The sequence below is a fragment of the Anabrus simplex genome, chromosome 14 (genome assembly GCF_040414725.1).
Source record: "Anabrus simplex isolate iqAnaSimp1 chromosome 14, ASM4041472v1, whole genome shotgun sequence".
In the NCBI taxonomy this organism is placed as follows: Eukaryota; Metazoa; Arthropoda; class Insecta; order Orthoptera; family Tettigoniidae; genus Anabrus; species Anabrus simplex.
This window is the reverse complement of record NC_090278.1, coordinates 101,925,685-101,948,001: the sequence shown is the minus strand read 5'-3', so window position 1 is coordinate 101,948,001 and position 22,317 is coordinate 101,925,685. Positions and strand designations below refer to the sequence as shown.

Below are 22,317 nucleotides of genomic sequence, written 5' to 3'. Positions count from 1 at the left end.
GAAGCTCAATATGCAACTTACCAATTCTTGGTTTTTTAATTTTTGATTTTGTACCAAACTGCGCTGTACCTGAAATCTTGTTCTTTCACCAAGTGAATAGTTCTGTTAAAATTTAATAAATGAAAAGAAATATAACCTTTATTTTAATGTTTTAAATAAATCTTTGACTATCATAGACAAACCCATTCCCACCAGCACCTTCTTTCACCTCTGCACTCAACAGAATACTCCGGAACAAGTGGTAGCAGAGCGTGGTTGAATGGGTCTAGATAAAGCCCCTTTTGACGTCTAAACGTAGAATTCGCTCTGAACTCTAGCAATTTTCTTGGTTGCCAAAATTTTTTCAAATGAATCTTTCTGTCAACATGTCTGGTCCTCGCTCCCGGGTACTTGCGCAAGGAGGAATTGATTTATAAGCTTTCAATTAGGCAGGTCCTGTCTGGAGGCACTGTTGTGGCAGATATTGCTGAACTTAAAGAGTCATTACAACTTCCTATCTGGATCCTAGTATTTGGGGAGAAAGAAATTGATTAGGCTCTATCCACTATCATAGACAATACCACCGAGCTAGCGTCTGTAGTTAGCTTTTTGAAGTGAGTGACCCTTCCGCTAACCAACTTAAGAGTGCAGGCTAGACTGTTTCATTTCTACAACAGGGCTAGGGACTTATTGTCTCAAACTGAAGGAGGATCAAGCTAAGGAGGCTAGCAATTTAGTTGAACATCTGTCCGATATGTTGAATAGAGTTAGTCAATTGTTAACCGGGGCCGCTACTCCTAAGACCGTCCAAGTTCCTATGGTAAATTTATCTCCGGAAGAGGATCCAAGTAAATCTATCGAGAGTAGGAAATTTGTTGCCACTCAACAAACATCTGCCCCATCAGAAACTGAGTCTGGTCATCCAAGACAACTTCCACCTTTCTTTTTGACTAATGCAGTGTGTGTGAGCCTTCTCAACCTCCTATGCCGACACCTATTATGTCACCCGGTTTCAGTAGTTTGCCTCACCCATTGGCTATGTTGCTTAAGGACATTTCCAAGTTTTCAGTAAATTCATTTCTTTCTTAAGATTTTTAGTGGAATTTGAAGACCATGCTTTAGTGTTTCCTGTGTCCCATTCCCAAATACTTCAAATTATTTATCCTTATTCTGTAGGCATCCTTTCGGACAAAATAGGTAAAGCAATAGCTGATCAAATCTATAGAAGACTTCCATGCCCAGCTACTAGCTAACTTCATTCCGGCTAGAGCTATGTCATCATTAATTCAGAAGTATTACTTTAGAGTGCAGAGGTTGGATGAGAACCTGGCAGACTAGCCAGGATATATTTTACACCAGGGTATTCGCTCTTCATTTCCCTGAAGACCAAACTGTGCAGACAATTGAAGGTACTTCCCTAGCCCTGTTGTAGAAATGAAACGGCCTAGCCTGCACTCTTAAGTTGGTTAGCGGAATGGTTACTCACTTCAGAACAACTAACTACATGTCGACCTCAAACATTCTCAGAATTAGAGACAATGGCTGTGTCAGCAGAAGGAGTAAGGTACGCCGACACCTTACGAGTTTCTAAGGATCCCCCCCCCCCAACAGTTCTGGGCCTCCACCTCGCCGAACCTTCCCAACACGCAAGTGTTATGCGTGTGGATCTATAGAACATCTTTGAAACAAATGCCCCTTTATAAAAAGGAGTGGAAATAAGGAACGGAGCTGGTCCTTCTCAAGGTTGTTTTAAATGCCGCTCGTTTTCTCACCTTGCCAAGAATTTCACAAATCTTAACAGCACACCATCTTGTTCCACTTCTAGTGCTACCTCCGCTAACCCTGATAATAGGAAATGACTAGCGTCGTCGGCTGAGTCATCATGTTCTCCTTCCTGAGGCTCAGCCCCCGTTAAACCAAGTAAAATTTCTGTTAAGGGTGAAATTTCTTCTAATTTGTCATTTGGAGGCCCTACAGAATGCCTCAGAATTGCGGCAGAGACTCTAGGATTTGTGCCATTTCTGAAAATCAAAGGGAATACCGAACCAGTCATAGCTCTATTAGACTTAGGAAGTGCGATTTCCATTATTTCTGAGAACTGGTACTCTAAATTTAAAACATCTTGTAAATTTCCAGACAATTTTTCCTCGGTTGTTAAATTTGTTTTGGCAAACGCATCTCCATTAGAAATTTTAGGTTTCATTTATGCTAAAGTTCGCATTTCAAAATTTACCTGGAAAGTGAAGTTGTTTGTTGCTAAACAATTTTCTTTCCCTGTAATATTAGGAGCCGATTTCATGTCTAAGACTGGTCTAGTGCTGGACATTCGGAGCACGTCATGCACCTTCAAGTTTGCTAGTGACTGTAACATTTCCCTTTTGAAATGTAATTCTGTGTCATGTTCATCTGTTTTGCCGACCCAGGGTGAGATGATGATAGATCTTATGCATCTACTTGAGAAGCAGGCTAAAAGTATTAGGTTGTGTCAGTCCTTTCCTGATTTATTTTCAGATACACTTGGCATCATGGGCCTTACTGAATATAAGATTGAGCTAACTGATTCTATTCCAGTTAGGTTTTCACCTTATAGGCTATCCCCACCTAAAATGAAGGCTCTGAGGGAAATCACTGATCAAATGAAAGACTCCCTAGGCCTCAAGTGCTCTAAAACCATCAAGTCGGAAAGGAATAAGATTTGACCAAGGGAGGTTGGATGGGATAGATGAAAGTGAGGAGCCTGGGACAAGCAAGTGGAAGCAATGCCAGGACTCAGCTAAGGGCACCATGGTCACCAGCCCACGCCCCAAACTTCAGAGCCTCTGGGGCCCCCTTTACGCCTCTTACGATAGCATGGGTGATATTCTACAACCCCCACCCACAGGAGGACCAGACCTGTGGTGTTTCTCACATAATGGTACTAATCACAGGCAACCTAAGCCCGTGGTATACCGCATGCAGTGGTACTTCTCACAGGTACTGCAAAACCACAGTGAACCACTCTCTGCTTCTACTAATCACAAACCTATTGTGTACCTAACATAGTGGTACTACTGGCATGTAAAAGCTACCCATGGTGTTCCCCGCGTGATGGTACTGATCATAAGCAGTTTCATGGTTCTAATTCGATCATCTCTTGGTTGCCCCTTTAGTCACCTCTTACAACACAGGGAATACCGTGGGTGTATTCTTTGTGTCCCCCACCCACAAGGGGGTGCTGCAATTTTTTCCCACAGGAGTTCTTTTAAGTGCTGGTAAATCTAACGGCGCAAAGATATGAGCACCTTCAAATAGCAGCAGACACAGCTGGAAACAAAACCACCAACATGGATTCAGAAAGCCTGCGCTCTTTTATCCTTGCTACACAGACTGATAAAATAATCTACAATGTGATGTTCTGGCTTCACAACTTACAAAATAATGACAAGTATGTCTCGTGTGTGCAAGTTGGGTGAAGCAAAAGGCCACATTTGACTCCAATGTAGACTGAAGAACATGTAACTTAATAAACAACTCTGAACATATTGTGATGCATACATTTGTTGATTATAATGGATGAAGTTTCAGTTCATTAGGCAAAAGTGTACTATTTATTGCATTTGATATGATTATTACACACGTATTTCCATTACACAGGTGCCCAAATTCATTCCATTTAGTTTTAATTTGTGGAATATATGTCACGATCACAGAAGCCATGATGAAAGAATAGCGTCTTACTGGATGCTTTATTATGAGTGGACGAAGACTTATTTCCAAGAGAACCTTTAAGTAGATATGTCAAAGCACTTGAAGGTGACCCCATGGCTATTCTGCCAGATCATCAGGCACTCTAGAGAAAATTGGCTTTGAGAGATTCCAGCTGTCCTGTTATTTTTGAATATTGATTGGTATTTGGTTTTCAAGTTTTCATACCGAACAGGACAAATGTTGCAGGATCACAGTAGAATGGATAGGTGGATTTTCATGAAGGGAGAGTAGAAGTGGTGCCTGAAACAAAACACAATGTATCTCTTTAATGTTGGTTTTAAAGGAAGATTCCTCATGACAACATCTATTTAAAATATTACTTTTGTCCAGTATCATTTACTGGTCAAGTGGAAGTGCAAATAAATAACCCTAACGAAGTCATCCTGGCTACAATTACATCTATCTGTAGTTTAACCCGATAACCAGAAGGAAGAAATTAAATAAGAGCAGCAATAGGGCAAAAAGGATTATAGTGTGAAGGGCCAGGAAACAAGTAAGTTGTGACATCTGCATGCTCACCCTCGTCTCCGAATCTCAGGACAACTTCAGGGGGTGACAAAGACACATGCTGAGCATTCGTCCCGTCGTTTGTTAAAGATTACTTGATACTAGCTGTTGTGCAAAGTCCCAAGTGACCGCGTCGTGGCTTGGTGGGTAGGACCAGAGTCTAGAAATCAGTTTCAGTTTCTCTTCTTTTTTCTTCCTATGTATATTCTAGGTTCATGGACACAAAATGAAAAACTGAGCACGTTTGGCATTTTTCCATATCAAGAAAAAAATAAATACTAATACAATAACAATTACAATAATAAATACAGTACTAATTAATGCTGCAAAGTCCGCTTCCATAGTGTGCATTATCTCTGCATTTGAGGAAGAGAGTATAAGATTACAAAGTTCGTTAAAAGGATTTTCGCCATTTTCATCTTTATACCACGACACTTCAGTCCAATGAAATAAAAATTTAGTGCGCTGAAGTTCAGTTTACTATGCGTCCTCAGGAGAAAAATGCATTACTCCCGAAAGGGTAGTATTGTCTCTTTAAATACGTTTTAGACTGTTACATGGTTATAGGAGAGCAGTAGCATAGCGAGGATCGGCTGATGGAGGACCTGCTTCCGTAACCGGTGTGCAGACTTAGGGATTATAAAAATCATAAAAATGATATGCAACGATACCATAAGTAGCAGAAAGGAGAGATCCTTTATGCCTGCTAGAAACCCACCATCCCACCCCAAGAAGTACTCTTACTTATATAGCAGAATTAAAACAGAGACTGTGTAAATCGGCTGAATGCGACAATGTGGTGTGTTCCTATTGGCCGGCCAATGTTCGTGATGGTTAAATAATAAATTAATTAGTAATCATATAAGTAGGGTTCCTATTCGCCGGACAAGCTTCGTATTGTCTCCGACAGAGCTCGCATCGTGTACAAGTACAGAGCTACGACTGCCATATTCGCTTAAAGTGAGAGAACCATATCCAGACCAATGGTTTTGTCACTAACCTACCGTAACCTAGCCAGAACAATTGTTTTGTCATTAAGCTACCCAGACCAATGGTGGTGTCACGCGGGACACTAGATGCCTAAGAGCCGCTTTGCGTCTCTAACCAGGAGGGTTTATGCCCCCAGACCCCCCTTTGCTTGCCCTGAGGCCAACAGTCTAGTCACTAGCCAGACTAACCAATTCAGACCAATGGTTTTTGTCACTCATCGGACCTTGTCACCAAGAATGCGAGCGTTGCACGACATCGCCCGAGCCACGCCATGTTGAATCTCTAAGCTCACTTTCGCACAAAGGGTACGGAAGTTTTACCGCATTAGATGGTAGAACACAATTCAGTGCGTCAGTTTCTGTTTGTTTATTTTTGGAGGGGATCACCCTGGCAGCCCCCGTTACTCAAAATGGCAGGCACTAATGAGTTCAACGTTGGCCACACCCCAGGTTTAAGGAATCTACTAAAATCGGTAGCTTGAGCTTTGAAAGCTTCATAAACGTGTTGTACCTCACTTAACACTGGTTTCAACAATAACAAAACAAACTTCACTTTTCTCATTTTTTTTTTCTCATCTTTGTACATTTCTACTTAGCGTACCAATATTTGTGACAATCTGAAAAGGAGTTTTTACTTTGAAATATTATGAAAGAAGTTACTTCACAGCCACTTTGAGACCTGAACAAGTTTGAGTGGGTCAATGCCTGAACAGCAGAGGTGTACTGTATATTGCAGGTATTCAAGGTGTGCGCTGGACACCCAGTAAATTCGGTAATCTCATTTTTCTTATTTCAAGTTGTTTTGTGCAATGTAACTAGATATTAATTTATCACAATTTAAATGTGTGGTAATATCACTGGAAATGTTGATGACTAATTTTAATTAATTATAGTTTAAATAATTTTAAATGCCTGCTGGCTGGATGTGCACATCGCCTCTGCCTGATGAAGTGGAACGAGGTCCCTGCCCGTACAAGAGAACGTCCTTTGATGCAAGTTACTGTGCGGAAGGTGGCATGTGAGCTGCCAGCTCTGCTCATCATTTGAATAGTGTTATAAAATATTGTGTTTTACATTTGCTTAAGTTTGTCATCAATGTATAAGTAGTTACTGCACAGAGACTCATGTTATAATGCTGTGATTGAGAAGAAAGAATACAGCTAATGAGGTACGTACGTATTAAATATAAACAATGGCAGTTAATGTAGACTTCATATTTCACTTAGAGATAGGGTGGTCGGAAACGTCAGTGTTTTGTCATACTGATCAAGAATTTCATATCTCGAGTGAGCCACTTTGCAGGAGAATTCAAATGGGCTTGAGAGCACCAGGGGAGGAGTTTGACGCTACACTCACACAGGCTGGTATGTTTGTGTTTCAGTCACGTCACATTACCACCCGAAGCGAACTGATTGGCCGACCACGATTATTTCTTTCAAATTCTTTACCAGTATGACCAACCCTCCAATGTCCACATTGTTTGTGACCACCCTTACTCCACGCCACTGCCAAACAGGGTTTTACATCATTTCTGCTGTGTAGTTGACTTAGAATTTATGATAAGTGAATCATAAAATTGGTTTTCTAAGGTTCAGCTGCAGCAGACACAGCCAGAACAGCGTACGCTACACATTTAACCAGAATAACAATTTTTCAAGCTTGTTGATAAGCAATGTTTCTTAAATTTTATGAATGAAACTTTTCATTATCTCTTGTTTTTGTTTACATTTCGGTTCGCACGTGCGTAAGAATGCAAGTTAAGCACATACTTTTGTAGCGCGGAATATTTATTTCTTCTAGAACTTTACTATCAAGTTCTTATATACAGTAATTTCATTCTGTATTATATTCTTTTAGCTGTGTTCTAATGTAGCTTCACTCCTCGCTGAATAACCCAACAATGCTGTATTGTTTGTATATCAAAATAATACTCATCACGTATTTGAGCACCTTCAAATACCACCGGTCTGAGCCAGGATAGAACCTGCCGGCCAGCTCCTCAACCATCTGGACCGCTCAGCCCAGTGTGTTATCAGCTCATAGAAAATAGGTGTAGTCAACAAGCAATTGCAAGAAACAGTGTCCTAATTTAGGTTTCTGTGCAATCCCCTGTGGCAACAGTATGGCCATAAGAAGCTTGATTTTGTCCTTATTTGTCCGAACCCGGTCTTAATCTCGACTCCTTTGTTTCATCTTACTAAACTGGGTTTTATATGCAATTTTCTGCTGACATCTTTTGTCTGTTTAGCTATGTTCTGGCACATCGTCATAAAAAAGTAATTAAAATATTTTGCTCGGTTTTGTATTCCCTAAACTCTCCCTTTACATCATGATGGAATTCTGGATCAAAATGGGACCTTCTTTGTCCATTCTCAGTCTAAGTTGATGAAAAACTTGCACTGGTTGTAATTACCAGTATTATCGTCACCACTGTCACTGTCATGGTCGCTACTTCAACTGGAATCAAACACGTGTTCTCTCTTCTGCAGGTCCTGAACATTCGCACCAGCTGTACATTCGAGCCTGCAGTACTTATTCCAGCTAAATTCCTGTCACTTACGAAATCCCCTTCGGCAGAACTTACTTCACTAAGATCAGTATTCTCCCCACTAAAAACCAACATTGGATTTATCACGACCTGTAAATCTTCCTCAAACGCTGGGGGCCAGTAATTCCTTATCAACATTTTAGCAGAAAAAATGTAAGAAAAAGGATCGAATAGAACCCTGGTCTCTACAGTTTGGAAGGAATTCATGAATTGTGCCTGTCTTATGGATGCGTACGATAATAAATGTGTAACTTGCAGTAAACACACACACCACTCATAAAGGAAAAACTCAAGACTGGGGATAATAAATAAGGTCACAGTTCTAAAAATATCAGAGGTCTGTTCAGTATCATAATCTCTAGAAATCCCTTCTACAGCAATATTATTGCATCCAAGGGATGATTAGGCGATGAGCTAAAGCTTCAGCACAGACTATTAGGCTTTAGGTCTTTCTTGCCCAGGCATAAGCTGCGTTCTTTATGATGAAACTCGTAGATGACACATTGGTATTGGGAGAATAAGACGTTTATTTGATTCCGTTGACAGTGATGAAGATTCTTTTGGCAGTGACTTCAGCGATGGTGAAGAGGATAATTTAAATGAAAGTGAGCAAACTCTGAAACTGAACAAGAGGGTGAAAGTGATGAATTAGGTATTGAAAGCAATGGAGATGACGATTTGCTGTTAGCACAGATTAGACATTTACAAAGGAAAGGATGGCACCGTTTGAAAAAAGAATCCTACGCCAGGAAATTTAAGAACTACGGCTAGAAAAATAGTTTCCATGCTTCTCCCTACTGTGAAAACTGCAGCTAAAGAGGCGAATACTCATGATGCTTGGCTATGTACGATTGATGATATTATTGATGCAATTGTTACTTGTACCAATCTTCATACTTTCTGTGAGCCAGAATTATAAGCGAGTTCACGATGCTAAACTTAGAAACAGAGAAGAAATTGAGGCCTTATTTGGGTTATTGTTCCTTGCTGACATGATGAAATCAAATTATTTAAATATTAACCTTATATTTTACATTCCCTTCCTTGTATGACTCACTATTTTCTCTGTGATGAAGGAATTTTACAAGCCACATTTTGTACTGTTATTTCTGCTTCATGAATTTACTGAGCTCAGAACATTTTAAGCAATCCTCGGAGCTATGGGAGTAACGGAGTCCCACTCCTATTTGACAGGCGAGGGACTCCTTGGAAACAACTTGGCGAACGAAATGGAATTCGATGGGGAGCTATCAACATTAATGGGGCTTATGGAAGAAAGAAAGAACTGGCTGAATCAGCAAAGAGGATGCATCTGGATGTGCTAGGAGTAAGTGATATTTGGGTAAGGGGAGGTAACGAGGAAGAGACAGATTATAAAGTGTACTTGACGGGTGTTAGAAAGGGAAGGGCAGAGTCTGGGGTAGGGGTCTTTATCAGGAATACCACTGCACGCAACATAGTTTCTGTTAGGCACGTAAATGAGCGAATGATGTGGGTAGATTTGTCAGTTGGAGGAATTAGGACTAGAATTGTGTCTGTGTATTCACCATGTGAGGGTGCAGATGAAGATGAAGTTGACAAGTTTTATGAAGCATTGAGTGACATCGTGGTCAGGGTTAACAGCAAGAATAGAATAGTACTAATGGGCGATTTCAATGCAAGAGTTGGGAATAGAACTGAAGGATACGAAAGGGTGATTGGTAAATGTGGGGAAGATATGGAAGCTAATGGGAATGGGAAGCGTTTGTTAGACTTCTGTGCTAGTATGGGTTTAGCTGTTACGAATACATTCTTCAAGCATAAGGCTATTCACTGCTACACATGGGAAGCTAGGGGTACCAGATCCATAATAGACTATATCTCAACAGACTTCGAATTCAGGAAATCTGTCAGGAATGTACGAGTTTTCCGTGGATTTTTTGATGATACAGACCACTATTTGATCTGCAGTGAACTAAGTATCTCTAGGCATAGGATAGAGAAAGTGAAATCTGTCTGCAAACGAATAAGGGTAGAAAATCTCCAGGACAAGGAAATTAGACAGAAGTACATGGATATGATTAGTGAGAAGTTTCAAACAGTAGACAGTAAGCAGGTTCAGGATATAGAAAGTGAATGGGTGGCATACAGGAATGCTGTAGTACAAACAACAAGGGAATGCCTAGGAACAACTGTGTGTGAAGATGGGAAAAGGCGAACATCTTGGTGGAATGATGAAGTGAGAGCAGCTTGTAAACGTAAAAAGAAGGCTTATCAGAAATGGCTCCAAACAAGGGCCAAGGCAGACACGGATTTGTACGTAGTTGAAAGAAACAGAGCGAAACAAATAGTTGTTGAATCCAAAAAGAAGTCATGGGAAGATTTTGGTAACAACCTGGAAAGCAGCAGGGAAACCTTTCGACAGTAATAAAGGGAGGGAAAAAGGAAATGAACAGTGTTTTGATTAATTCAGGTGAACTCATAATAGATCACAGGGAATCACTGGAGAGGTGGAGGGAATATTTTGAACATCTTCTCAATGTAAAAGGAAATCATCCTGGTGGTGGTGCGAACAGCCAAGCTCATGGGGAGGAGGAAAATGATGTTGGTGAAATTACGCTTGAGGAAGTGGAAAGGATAGTAAATAAACTCCATTGTCATAAAGCAGCAGGAATAGATTAAATTAGACCTGAAATGGTCAAATATAGTGGGAAGGCAGGGATGAAATGGCTTCATAGAGTAGTAAAATTAGCATGGAGTGTTGGAAAGGTACCTTCATATTGGACAAAAGCAGTAATTGCACCTATCTATAAGCAAGGGAACAGGAAGGATTGCACCAACTATTGAGGTATCTCATTGATTAGTGTACCAGGCAAAGTATTCACTGGCGTCTTGGAAGGGAGGGTGAGATCAGTGGATGAGAGAAAGTTGTATGAAAACCAGTGTGGTTTCAGACCACACAGAAGCTGTCAGGATCAGATTTTCAGTATGCGCCACGTAATTGAAAAATGCTACGAGAGGAATAGGCAGTTGTGTTTATGTTTCGTAGATCTAGAGAAAGCATATGACAGGGTACCGAGGGAAAAGATGTTCGCCATATTGGGGGACTATGGAATTAAAGGTAGATTATTAAAATCAAAGGTATTTATGTTGACAATTGGGCTTCAGTGAGAATTGATGGTAGAATGAGTTCTTGGTTCAGGGTACTTACAGGAGTTAGACAAGGCTGTAATCTTTCACCTTTGCTGTTCGTAGTTTACATGGATCATCTGCTGAAAGGTATAAAATGGCAGGGAGGGATTCAATTAGGTGGAAATGTAATAAGCAGTCTGGGCTATGCTGACGACCTGGTCTTAATGGCAGATTGTGCCGAAACCCTGCAGTGTAATATCTTGGAACTTGAAAATAGGTGCAATGAGTATGGTATGAAAATTAGCCTCTCGAAGACTAAATTGATGTCAGTAGGTACGAAATTCCACAGAATTGAATGTCAGATTGGTGATACAAAGCTAGAACAGGTCAATAATTTCAAGTATTTAGGTTGTGTGTTCTCCCAGGATGGTAATATAATAAGTGAGATTGAATCAAGGTGTCGTAACGCTATTGCAGTGAGCTCGCAGTTGCAATCAACAGTATTCTGTAAGAAGGAAGTCAGCTCCCAGACAAAACTATCTTTACATCGGTGTGTTTTCAACCAACTTTGCTTTACGGGAGCAAAAGCTGGGTGGACTCAGGATATCTTATTCATAAGTTAGAAGTAACAGACATGAAACTAGCGAGAATGATTGCTGGTACAAACAGGTGGGAACAATGGCAGGAGGGTACTTGGAATGAGGAGATAAAGGCTAATTTAGGAATGAACTCTATGGATGAAGCTGTACGCATAAACCGGCTTCGGTGGTGGGGTCATGTGAGGAGAATAGGTTACCTAGGAGAATAATGGACTCTGCTATGGAGGGTAAGAGAAGTAGAGGTAGACCAAGACGACAATGGTTAGACTCGGTTTCTAACGATTTAAAGATAAGAGGTATAGAACTAGATGAGGCCACAACACTAGTTGCAAATCGAGGATTGTGGCGATGTTTAGTAAATTCTCAGACTTGCAGACTGAACGCTGGAAGGCACAACAGTCTATAATATTATAATGTATGTATGTATGTATGTATGTATGTATGTATGTATGTATGTATGTATGTATTTCTAAAGATTTTCTCGAATAAGTGTGTGTTGAAACATTACAGTTTTCACGACTTATTACTCCTTTTGCTCAACAAACAAAATACACTATATTCTCAAAAACTTTAGCAGTTTTTTTCTATAATTAGTGTAAACTTAGGAAAATTTGTCTGAAAAACTGCGTATATCAAATTATGCTTCGTAGTGATGTCCAATAACCAATTGTGTAGTAAAGTAGTGATAGCCAAAGAGTTGTTTTATGTCAATAAATTACAGAAATCCAAATCACTTTCATAATTTTTTTAATATGTTGTTTGAGTGCTAAAGTTTGGCGTGTGTGCTTAAGGGTTAATGAAATGAAATGGCATATGGTTTTTAGTGCCGGGATGTGTCAGGTGCAGGTCTTTTGATTCGACTCCCGTAGGCGACCTGCGCGTCGTGATTAGGATGAAATGATTATGAAGATGACACTACACCCAGTCCCCGTGCCAGAGGAATTAACCAATTATGGTTAAAATTCCCGACCCTACTGAGAATCGAACCCGGGACCCGTGTGACCAAAGGCCAGCACACTAACCATTTAGCCATGGAGCCAGACACTTATTAATAAGACGAATAGATTTTCAAAATCAGGAGTACATGGTATAATATGCAACAGCTGTAATTTTTATTATGTTGGACAGACTGGAAGGAGCTTTAACATAAGATACTTGAAACATGTCAATGCCCTAAAATACAATAAATTTTCATCAGTAGGACAACACATGCACGATTACAATCACAAGTTTACTGACATTAAGCAGGATATGGAAATCCTCAAAGTTATGAATAAAGGACCCCTCCTTAAGATAGCAGAAAACTGCTTTATACCTTTGGACCAATATTTTAATCAAAATTACAATCTTAAAAACCAAATATTCTATATGACATACGGTGAACACGCTCCATCGATTAGAACATGCGAGACATGGTTTCGACAATCGCTTCGGCAAGAACACCATGCTTGGTGTCTGGTGGGTTCCGAGCGGTATTGTGTATCGTGAACTCTTGAAACCCGGCTAAACCGTTAATGCACAACGCTATCACCAACAAACTATTAATTTAAATCATGCATTGATCGAAAGACAGCCGGAATGGGCCAGAAGACATGGCAAAGTGATTTTGTTACACGACACTCCACTGTCTCACAGCAAAACCAGTGGAAGACACCTTGAAATCGCTTGCATGGGACATCCTTCTGCACCCGCCACCGCCCTGACCTGACCTCATGCCATCTGACTATCACCTCTTCGTATCCATGGGGCACGCGTTCAAAGAGCACCACTTCAGCAATTTTTAGGATGTTGGAAAATGGCTCGACGAATGGTTTGCCACTAAAAGACAAGCAGCTTTTCTGGCATGGTAATCAATTTACCTTAAACATGGACGACGTGTGTAGAAGCCAATGGGCAACATTTTGAGTTTAAAAATTAATTTCCCTAGAAAATTGTTTTTTCTTTACTACAAAAACCAGCAAAAACTTATGCATACAACTGGTAAACATATCCAGTTAAATAGCATTTAAGTGTGTCCAAAAGTGAACTGGCAACTATGGAGTTCTCCTTACCCGCACCAGTCATATTTTTTGCAGGTCCCAAGGATGAATTTTGTCCACTTTATTCAGTTTAATGAACAGCAACATACTAAACCAATCCTTCTCCGTGAGTGGATGCAACCAGAGAGAATAAATTACCCTCAAAATGCCCTTTGTGAAACGAATAGTCACAACATTTTGTCTTTACTCATCAAACTGCTCTTTCAATAAACTATGAAAAAACAATAATGGCACAAGATATCCTAAGTTTGTCGATACTGTAGTAGAAAGCACTATCACTATGACTGAACGAAACCATAATCTAACATTTAGATTTCAAATTAGAAAATTATAGCAAAAATTTTCTATTATCAACCAAACAATATCGGCACATGAACTTACCAACTTCTCGTGCTGAAGAGGATGACAACGATCACGCCTTCTTGTACATAAACTGCTGGTAGTCCCAAGACATTCATGCTAATAACCTGTCTCCCCTTCAAGCACAAGCATTCATGTATCTCAGTAAACAAAATGTTTTTCTGAAATGAAAAAAAAAAAAAAAGTAAGTAAAACCATAAATTCAAACGTAACACTTGACAGTTAATTCTGCCACTATTCCTTCTTGGAAATATCCATCTACAACAGTCATAGGATGAGTAATCTATCCCAATGTACAAGTTTTAAATGCTTCAAGGATAGCAGGGCATGTGACCATGTGACAAACATCTTAAGGAGGAAATCCAAGGAAATGTTCACAGGAGGATCACATCATTTTAACTAGAAAACACTTCAAAAATCAAAGTTGTAAAGGGCCACAAGGTTCATTCAATACGTTAGGAACGACAAGTCAAAATAATTAATAAATGCTTGGTAAAGCTGGAACTGTATAAGTAGATCCAACAGCTTTGTGTGAGAGTATCGTAAAGTGGGGTAACTTCGGCCACTGACGAATAGCAACTTATTTTCCCCTGCCTCCTATACTGAAAAAGATAAACCACTTGCAAGAACTAAAATGCACGTACAAAAGAATGCTATATCAACACTCTGTAGTCCAGAGAACATTGGTGGGCTCATTGTTGAGACGATCCATTTTTTTCGCAGCCCCGACTATTGTCTTGTCTGGTAACAGCAGAAAACAAACTGTTCTCTAGCCCCAGCATTTGATTCTCCATTTCAGTGGTTTATGGGGTCAAAATGTAAGTACGTCTGGTAACTGATGAACCCAATTTGATGCATTTTATTTAAATAGGTTTTTCAGGGAATACCTTTGTGACAAAAGTTGTCCCCCTGCTGGATAACTTTGGCCATGCCAAGAACATACAGGAAAACATTACGTGGCCGCGGGTATTGTAATTACAATCCTGTTTACTTCAAGAATGCTTTAGAAGACATTAATAAAGCCACAATAACAATAAATGGGGAAGTTTATCCCGACAGGCAGGGGAAAGACTGTTCCCATTTTCAATGATAGACGTATATCAGTTGACATGGGCGATGCACATTTAAGAATTTGATGACAGCCCAGATATTTCTAATTTAGAAGATAGTGTATTATGAGGGCAGTCTACAAGATTGCTTCTTTTCCGATCTCCTTTTCTCTCCATACATACTAGAAGACTCCTTACTCCAGAAGATCCAAAAGGCAAGACTGAAGTGGTTTGGTCATGTGAAAAGAATGAGTGCCAACAGGTCTGCAAGAAAGGAGTATGAAAGAGAAATCAGGGGAAAGAGAGCAGTGGGCAGACCTAGAGAAAAATGGACAGACTTAGTGAAGAAGGATGTAGAGGAGAGAGGTCAGGATTGGAAGCAGATTGTGAACGAAGAATAGTTCATGGACTGAACAAAATCGAAGAGGCTCTTATACCACACCTGGGAAACTGGAGTTGGTCAACGATGATGATGACGACGACAATTGGGCTTTATGATTTTCATACCTTTTATTTCTTATCTTTTGTATATACTTTTACAAATATTTATGCAATGCAACATGTAATTTGTAATATCATACAATGCTTGTATGCTTAGGCTAAATAAAATAGTCTCTTCTTTGTGGAAAATGTGAATTTGATCACTACACTTCTGTTTCACCACAAATCGTTTTAATTTGTTTGTGATTGTTGATACTGGGTGTTCTTCAGGTTTTTAAAAAACTTTCACAGTAACCGAAGTAGCACTACATTGAAGAAAACTGGTTTTTTATAAAGTTATTTTTATGGCGGCCGAAGTCACCCTGTTTTAAGGTACTTGTTTCTCTATCAAATGGCAGTTTGTGGAGTAACGAGAACCTATCGGCCTGATAGCCAAAGTAGTTTTCTGTGACATGAAACTCGGGAAGTAAAGATGGTCGAGGTAAATATGGGAACACAGGGGAATTCGACACTTTATTCTCCAACCCCAAAAGAAAAAGAAGAGAGGGGCCCAAAATTTAAATCGGCCAATTGACTCTCTAAATGTGGGGAACTGTTAGCAAGCTCCTTCCAGTACAAAAGATGTTCTGTGAGCATTCCTTATTTTGCTCCCCATTGAATTCCTGAGATATGTGTAGCACCACCCTAGACAATTAGTACAGAAGATATTGGCTTTGTAACCAGCCATCAGTCAGGTAAGATAGTTCACATTAAATAACACACACTCGTCTCCTACTAGCCACTTGTAAATAAAATTGTGCTCTAAAGCACCAGGCCGGACTTGGATCGGGCAAAGTTGTCCAGTTAGTGAAAGTGTTCAGTCTCCACAATCCCCTATATGTAACCAGGTCAGCGAACTCGTTTAATCCCACACCTCAACCTTGTAGTCGTTAAAAACCATCGTCTACTACTCTTACCCTCCATAGACGTGTCCACTATTCTCCTCCTCCATTCACCTCACAAAGCCTCAATACCAAAGTTTTTTTATGCGCAAAGCTCGATCCATTCAGTTGGTTTCTAACTTTATGAGATAACACTAAAGGGTACCCTCCTGTCATTGTTCCCATCTGCTTGTACCAGCAAACACACTATCTACTCTCATGTCTTATTTCTAACTTGAGAATAACACATCCTGAGTACACCCAGCTTTCACTCTTGTACAATAAAAGTCTGAAAAGAAACCAGTGTAAAAATTTCAACTGGGATGACATTTCATACAGAATACTGTTGATCGCAACTCCGAGTTCACTTTGCTGCACCTTGATTCAATTTCACTTAATAGCAACTAAATAATATTATTATTATTATTATTATTATTACTACTATAATAATTTCCACGCGAGTTTAATCCTGATGGAAACATGGTATGTCCATGCCTGCACCAAAGAAAGTGTTGTGATTCGCTGGGCGTGTAGTACCAACCTTCACCCCATCAACGTCTCTTGTTCGGACGAACAGTGCTACGCATCGCATACAGCAGTGCAAAGATCTGGCACTTCTGAATAAACGACTAAACCTGGATTCTGTTCACTTAGTTTACTGAACACATTCACAATGCACTGCCTATGGTCACTTGTGAGCAGCTTTCCTCTTTTGTGCTTCACTACACGCGATGGTCCATTTCACTATGAATACCGACTCGCTGACTGCTGGAAGATGCAACACACTGTACAGCTTGGGACCTTCCCCCACTACAAGAAGACTTCCTATATTACACCATGCCCTGTGCCTTCATTTCTAGTTATTTAATCACCATTTTATAAAGAAGCATATATATATATATATTATTGATTGCGTATTCTTCCAAACTCTCTAAATGTAATAAAATAAAATTAATGCGATGTCCTACTTTTATTTGAGGTCGCATACAGTCGAGCGGGTGTGATGGTTGCTTCTCCAATGAAGTATGTCTACGTCCAGGTGCAAAGGAAAGGTGCTCCACCTATTTGTTTACATCAGGATTAATCTCTTGTGAAAAGAAGTATTATACTACTACTACTACTACTACTACTTGAGGCAAGTGGAAGTTTCTCTAAAAAGGAGTGAGATACAAATCAAATATTTAATTTACCTGCCCGTGTTGTTTTACTGTTTACATTTAATACTTTTTTCTCTCAAAATGATCTTTTAGAGTTCTCACTTAAAACAATAATCCAAACAGTCTTTAATGAGCTAGTTAATCTACGGACGTTCTTTCAGACTGGAGCAGATTAAATATGAACTGAATATGCTGGCATTTAGAAACTAGATGACAAAAGTGCTCTGTATTGAACTCGTTACAACACGACAAAAGTAAACAAGAGCAGCCAGCACTCTCATGACATGGGCCAGCTCCCCACAAAGCTCTTTTAGGTGGAGCTGCCAAGCGGGCAAGACTGCACTGACCAAGCTGCACGGTCTCAAATTCTACAGGATTTGCACCTGGTTAAGCATAAGTTTTCAGCTTCCCTGTTGGCTACTAGCAACCCACCCCCACAGCATGCTCCCTCAGGACACAGGAAGCTAGGAAATTCAGTACGAGGGGTTGGGTAAGTGTTGCCAATTTAGCAGTCTTTCCCACCAAATGTATTTTTGGAAGCCTGTCTGACAGGAATTTTTTTTTTATCTACTGTCAATTCTGGTGGATTTCAAAAGTATTTTGGTGGTAATCTGGTGGATGTACATGTAACCTTAAAATCACTTAGTGAATTTAATGTTTCATTCATGAACTTCTGTCAATTAAAAAATGCACTTCCTTTAAAGGCTTCTGGACAATATCGAAGCTTTGTCTTCCAGAATTATACATGAAAATTAAGTTGTTTCTTGGCCTCGTGTCAGTAATGTACCTGCAGCCTCAGCATACCGGAAAAACACGAAGGTAGTGGTCGTAACATCCTCGTCACTTGCACTGCCCTTTTCAATTGGAGAGAATTTCTAGTCAGTAGAATATTAGCAAAACTAAAGTCAAAAGTAAAGGGAGACATGAAATTATAAATTTGCTTTTTATCAATTCCGGCAGGACAGAAGAAACAAACACTGCTGCCAAACAAATTATTACAAGAAATACGGACTGCACTGTTTCTTCCTCTGTGCCTCAACTATTAGGAGAGAGCCTTGAAATAGTTTGAACCACATGGATATATATACTTTTCGTGTTGATACAGCTTTAAGAAGGAAGGAGAGGGGGGGAGACTAGTCATTTCTGGTGATTTTCAAGCAGCTATTTAATGGTAATTATATTCCACCATTGGCAGCACTGGTTGAGGTGAAGGAACTGTTACATTTCTGTTTCGCTTGGCTTGACTGCACTAACGTATGCACTTGTCAGAGAACAGTACTAATATATCTCCTTGTACCAATTACCACAGAAGCTTCACTTCAATGAGCAAATGAACGCGGACAAGACACTGTTCCCTACCACGAGGAGGTTCCATGAGCCCAAGCCTATGCCCACCACAATAGTGCAGGTCTATATGCCTATTAGTTCAGCAGATGACAAGAAGAAAAAAAAACATATGATGAGATAGATTCCTTTCACATATTGTATTAAATTTTCTAATTGTGAGACTGAATGGCAGTGGTAGGCGAGGAAGAGAACAGTCCAAAAATTCGGATTGGGATAAAGGAATGAAAGAGGAAGTCAGCAGGCTGAAATTTGCACCAATCATAATTTAGTCCTTACTAATACTTGGTTCAAACACCACAAACGACTGCGTATACGTGGAGACATTGGAAGGTATGAAATACGTGGAGACATTGGAAGGTATGAAATAGACTTGATTATGACTAGGCAGGGAACAAAAACCAGGTGCTGCATTCCAAAACTTTCCCAGGAACAGATGTGGACTGACCACAACTTGGTCATGAAATGCCATCTGAAGTTTAGTGCAACCGAAACAGGTCAAGGGCACAGTGAGTGCACTTAGAACAACCGACATTTTAGATTCGGGTGTCAAAAAAACATTATCTACTCCTCCTCTAGCAAATTGGATATTGATCCTGATATCAATGTTCTACCGACAGGCATGTTACCCGCGGCTAAGTTCAAGGTTAATTATGTTTACGTATGGACAAGAGTAGATTCACTTAGGCTGGAGTGAGGAGATACCACTCTAGCTGCAACATTTAACTGACGAAAAGTCAGGATGTGGAGATTTTAATAAATTTTAAGAGACGATATTTTAATAAACTGATTGTCTTGTAGGTACCAGACATTTTAAATAAGATTGTAAATAGAATAGTTTAGTCGAGTGCTCACTTACGACAGTGTACAGTACATTAACTAAGAGATGGCTTACAAGGGGATTGGTGTTTATTGATAAGTGAAAAGGTCCAAGAGTATGAGAAAAACTGCCGAAGAAGAGGGCAATAAGGTCCTCAAAACATGTACGGTATATTCCGTGAAAATAAATAATTAGATTAATAACTAAGTATTAACAACGCTGATTTTAAATATGAAGTTGCTTTACATCGCACCGACACAGATAGGTCTTACTGCGACGATGGGACAGGAAAGGACTTGCAGTGGGAAGGAAGCAGCCACGACCTTATTTAAGGTACAGCCTGGTGTGAAAATGGGAAACCAAGAGAAATCATCTTCGAACCCACTATCTCCCGAATACTGGATACTGCCGCACATAAGCGACTGCAGCAATCGACCTCTGATTTTTAAATATCAAATGTGTATTTATTGGAGTTAAGATTGTACTCAATACGGACCATTATAATTTCAACCCACAATGGTTAGGTTAATAAACTTAGCTAAATTTGACGAGAAGAGATAGAATGATAGGTCACACCTTAAGACACCTAGGACTTGTTCAGTTGGTTTTCGGAGGAGGTATAGGGGGTAAAAAGGGTACGGGTAGACGAAAGTATGAATATCACAAGCAGATTAGAGCAGATGTAGAATGCAGCAGTTACATAGAAATGAATAGGTTAGCACAGGATAGGGTGGTATGGAGAGCAGGATCAAGGCAGTCTCTGGACTGATGACTCGAGTAACACCAAAAACAGGTTTGATTAGGAAATATCTGACCTGTCAAATTGATAAAACATGCAGTCATTTCCACAAGAGAATTTAATGAAGTTGTAAGATACACATACTCCAGAATTCCTATAATAGCATTTCTTCAACCTCACTATCATTAACACCATCAGCATCGACGCCCAAAGTTCTATTTGTGACTCTTACAACATTGCCAGGAAATTCATCTATGATACCAATACACTGCAGTTCAGGGCCTCTCAGGGTGCATGCGTGTGGTGCATGCACTCTGCACAGTGCAAAAGACAACTTGGCTTGGTTGACCAGAGTGCAGACCCCTCACTCCTCGATTTGGAGCAAGAGCGCTTACTCTCTCTTTCCTCACACCTGTCTCGCTCGCTCCACCTGTCTCCCTCTGCCCCACTTGTGCCGTAACGCTCCAAATCCGGGCTGAGTTGAGCCGAGCTTAGCCGAGTAGCCCAGAGACGAAGCGTTGATCTGAGCCATGCCAAGCGGCAGCGATGCACAGTGCACAGAGCTCTTGCACCTCGATCTGCACGTGCAAGATTTTCGGCGTTTGAGAGGCCCTGCTGTAGTTACTGGACATTATAAATTTCCCAGCGTTTTGCCCCAGTGTGCTAGTTCAGCTCAACACACCTACCAAAACCAGTGCATACATGGTGGCCACAGTGTAGGCTTTTTTTTTTTAATTTTCTTTAAAAAAATTGTATTTGTTTGGGGCGTCGACCCATGGGGATATTTTGCCCCTAATGGCACCATATTGTATGAACCTGCGTGTAATTGGAATAGCTGTATTGTGGAATGTTGTTTGTGAGGAAAGGAAGATTAAGAAAGTCGCAAACACCCAGTCCCCAGGCCAGGGATATTAATCATTACAGTTAAAAAACCTGGCCCAGCCAGGAATCGAACCCGGGGCCGCCAGGTGACAGACGGACGCGTTGCCCCCTACACCGCAGGGCCAGACACTGCGTAGGCTACTTAGACCCAACGGCAGTGCCATTACACTATGAGAGACAGTCTCGTTTTCAAAAATTGATGCCTGCCTCACCATCAGGTTCGCTACAGGAATCAACATCTATATCAGCATTTCCACAGTCATCTTAAGGCAGCACTGGTATTTCGTCTTCAATAAATTTACCCAATTAAATGCCCCCTCTAGCTCTGCATTTGAGGAAGGGAGAATAAGATTATAAAGTTTATTAAAAGGATTTTCGCCATTTTCATCTTTATACCATGACACTTCAGTCCAAAATGCTGCAGTATTGTTAACTTTTCTTCCAATCAAATAAAAATTTAGTGCGCTGAAGTTCAGTTTACTATGTGTCCTCAGGAGAAAGGGCAGTATTGTCTCTTTAAATACGTTTTAGACTGTTACATGGTTATAGGAGAGCAGTAGCATAGCGAGGATCGGCCGATGGAGGAGCATCAGGGATGCTGCTTCCGTAACCGGTGTGCAGACTTAGGGATTATAAAAATCATAAAAATGATATGCAACGATACCATAAGTAGCAGAAAGGAGAGATCCTTCCTTTATGCCTGCTAGAAACCCACCATCCCACCCCAAGAAGTACTCTTACTTATATAGCAGAATTAAAACAGAGACTGTGTAAATCAGCTGAATGCAACAATGTGGTGTGTTTCTATTGGCCGGCCAATGTTCGTGATGGTTAAATAATAAATTAATTAGTAACCATATAAGTAGGGTTCCTATTCGCCGGACAAGCTTCGTATTGTCTCCGACAGAGCTTGCATTGTGTACAAGTACAGGGCTGGGACTGCTATATTCGCTTAAAGTGAGAGAAACATATCCAGACCAATGGTTTTGTCAGTAATCTACCCTAATCTATCCAGTACAATTGTTTTGTCACTAAGCTACCCAGACCAATGGTGGTGTCACGCGGGATACTAGAGGCCTAATGGCA

General features: G+C 40.3%; 1 protein-coding gene across 1 annotated transcript in view; it reads right to left on the bottom strand.

The window, feature by feature from the left end:
* Nucleotides 1-22,317, bottom strand: part of LOC136885461 (uncharacterized) — a 273,832-nt gene that overhangs the window by 230,238 nt on the left and 21,277 nt on the right. Inside the window, exon 3 of the mRNA XM_068230446.1 lies at nt 13,901-14,040. The gene's annotated coding sequence lies outside the window, so the exon portion shown is untranslated. The remainder of the gene's footprint in view (nt 1-13,900; nt 14,041-22,317) is intronic.